Genomic DNA, 3,723 nt, shown 5'->3' with positions numbered 1-3,723 from the left:
GTTTTGCTCATCGATTGCAACTTGCATTAGTTACATCATCAAGAGAAGTCAAACTTGTTCATAAATTTTTTGAGAAGTTGATCTTTGTTGTGAATGTTGTTTGTTCTTCTACAAAGCGTCATGATGAGTTACAAGCTGTCAAATTAGAAGAAATTGCTTATTTGTTAGAGATTGATGAGATTGTAACTGGTAAAGGTGCAAATCAAGTTGGTACATTGAAACGAGTTGGAGATACTCGTTGGGGATCACATTACGATTCAATTTCTAGCTTGATAAACATGTATGAAGCAACTTGTTTAGTTTTTAAAAAAATTGCAAAAGATAGAGGGAGTTATGCTACACGTGGGGATGCAGATAGTTGTTACAATTACTTGAAGGCATTTGATTTTATATTTATTTTGCACTTGATGAAAGAAATCATGGGAATAACAGATATGCTTTGTCAAGCCTTACAAAAAAAATCAAGATGTAGTTAATGTTATGAACTTGGTTCGTTCAACAAAACATCTTATTCAAGGTTTGAGAGAAAATGGTTGGGATATATTGTTTACTAAAGTGGTATCTTTTTGTGAAAAGCATGGTATTGAGATTCCTGATCTTAATGATGTTCATTCAACAACAAGATTTGGACGCTCCCGTCTTGAAGAGAATCAAGTCACAATTCAACATTACTTTAAAGTTGAAATCTTTTTCACTATCATGGACAAACAGTTACAAGAGTTGAATAGCAGATTCAGTGAGCAGGCAATGTATTTGTTAACTCTTTCTTGTTCTTTATCTCCTAAGGATGGATATAAAGCTTTTAGCATTGATACTGCTTGTTCTTTAGTTGAAAAATATTATCCTATGGATTTTAGTGATCAAGAGAAGAATGATTTGCAATTTCAACTCCAACATTTTCTATTTGTTGCTCGTCAAGCATCAAACTTGAATAATTTATCAACTATTCAAGAACTATGTTCATGTTTGGTTGCATCTGGACAGACTGAAACTTACTTCTTGATTGATAGACTACTTCGTCTTATCATGACTCTTCCCGTTTCTACGACTACAACTGAGAGGTCTTTTTCAGCAATGAAAATTATTAAGACTAAGTTGAGAAACAAGATGGATGATGGGTTTCTTGGAGATAGCATGACAGTATATATTGAAAGGGAGATTAGTGCAAGCATTAGTTCGGAGTCAATTATTGACGATTTCAAGTCACTCGAAACGCGTAAAGCATTACTTTAAGGTAGTTTTAAGTCATGTAATTTAAATTTTTAGTAATTAACTTTGTATTTATTTTAACTTTAATGTTTTATTTAAAATACTATTTACATTTTATTTATAATCTTTATTTTACGTTAGCGGTCATCCCAAATTTTTTTATCTGGCTCCGCCACTATAAGTGACGGATATATCCTATCGGTGTGATGTTACTTGACATGTTTGTTGTGTGATAGAGAATATAGGTGAATATTTGTAAGATTATTTTAAAAAATTTGAATCAATAAATCGATTATCTTTCTCTATCAAGTTAGATAATCTAACTTGTCAATTTTATAAAAATATAAAAAACAAATATTATTTGTTTAATAAATATTTATTTAGTATAAAGACTTATATTGAAGATAATATAGTCTTGTATATATAAGAAATTCTATGACTATTTTGTTGTATCTTCAATAAAATTAAAATTAAATTCTCTTTTATTTCCACTGCATGTAACCTAATTATATCTCAAGTGTGCGTGTGACTTTAATTGTAACCCTTGAATTTTGAGTGAGCTATTAAAACAGTTCATATAATCTTATTTTGCAATTTAAAATATTAGAGATTTAATCTCACTCATGGTGATAATTTTGTTTTATATAATCATCATACACTTTTAATAAGTGAAGGTTATTTTGTTTATGAAAAATATTTTAAGAATTTTATTTGTTATAAGGAGATTTTGCATTATAAATTATAAGTGAAAATTAACAATCTCCTTAATTCTAAATGCATAATATGTGGTGATAAATGAGAATATGTACATTAAAATTTTAAAATTATTATTGTCATATTTTCTTGCGCACAAAATAAAATATGGCTTATCCTGAGAAAAATTTTAGATTTCAATCTCATTATATTATATTGAGATATACATATGTAAACAAAATTATTTTAATCTCAGTAAGCATCATAATTTGATGTTTAGTTCTGTTGAATTATCACAAAAATCTACAAGCTTGCAATTATATTATGATATTGTTTCACCAATATTTCATATTTTGTAAGGTCGTCGATATAAAAGTACAAATATAATGTCAGTATTTATATCGAGTATGATATTATATTATGAAAGTTCTTATTTGTATATGTAATTACTCTTGTAATAAGTTCCACCTATATGTAATTGCACCTATATGTAATTACTATTTTTAGACTTATGTTCTTGGACGTATATGAAAATTGTACGACTTTTATGAAATTGAGAACTCATTGGTAGAATCACTAACGAGACACTTATATGAGTATTGTAACTCATTCACTTGTAAGTCTTTGATATTTTTGATTAGTGGGAGTTTGTTATAGCATCTTAAGATGTTTGAACCATTGTTTAATAATATATTTTTCTTATATGAAATATATTTCTCTAAATTCACCATTTTAATATAAAATGTATTTCTTTGGCTTGTATGGTTTGTTTTTTATATCGGATTCATTTCTGCAATGATGAAGTTTACTTTATTTTGTGAACAAGTGCTTTGGCCGTAATTAAAATTTTAGTATTAAATTTTATATTATTTTAATAATTGATTATTATCATCCAAGTGGGAGAATGTTGGATTAATTAATTAATTAATTAATTATGGATTAACAATAATCAATTATTATAAAGAAGTTTTCATCACGAATAAGTGTCACTCTTCTTATGACAAATCCTTTGAATTTATCTACGCTATACGGAATCGTCATCAAAGACCCCACGGGGTGGGAACCCCAGTGGCCAAAACAGGACGACCCCTTATTTAAACTTATTACTTTTTTCTCAAGCCTGGATTTTGACTTCACACATAGCAACTTGGCTTCACACATAGCAACTGCCCAAACCAATCATGATATATGAATAATAATATAGTTTTAAAATATGAAATAAAAATACAATAAATAAATAATAAAAACAGATAAATAAATAATCACAAAGAAAATTAAAAAAACCAACAAACAAGGAAATCCATAAAAACCTTAAAACTTGTTAGAACATAAAGACTCAAATTGAAGGTTTGACAATGGTGGAAGATAAGAAATTGGGAAGATGAAGTTGAGAGAGAATTAGAGAGAACAGAATGATATTGGATGAATAGTAAATTTGTCATTAATTGGAATTGGGAATATTACAAGAGTATTTATACATTGAGAGAATAACAAAAAATACAACTCAAAATACAACTAAAGTGACCCAACAATTAAATTCAGTTATTTTTGGAAAACTAGCAGGTAATAACAGAAATTTAATTGCATTTAACACCTCACCTCACTTTAGTTGCTCCAAGTCCACCGTGCTCAAGCACTTCTTCAGCCTCTTGAACACATCATTTGTCACACCCTTTGTCAACAAATCTGTGACTTGGTCTTCGCTTCGGCAATAGCTCAATCTAAGCTTTCCATCACCGACAAATTCTCTCAAATAATGAAACCGCATCTCAATATGCTTGCTCCTTCCGTGTGCAATCGGATTCTTCATAAGATTTATTG

Source organism: Lathyrus oleraceus, chromosome 6 (assembly GCF_024323335.1).
Source record: "Lathyrus oleraceus cultivar Zhongwan6 chromosome 6, CAAS_Psat_ZW6_1.0, whole genome shotgun sequence".
Lineage (NCBI taxonomy): Eukaryota > Viridiplantae > Streptophyta > Magnoliopsida > Fabales > Fabaceae > Lathyrus > Lathyrus oleraceus.
This window is presented reverse-complemented; position numbering follows the sequence as displayed.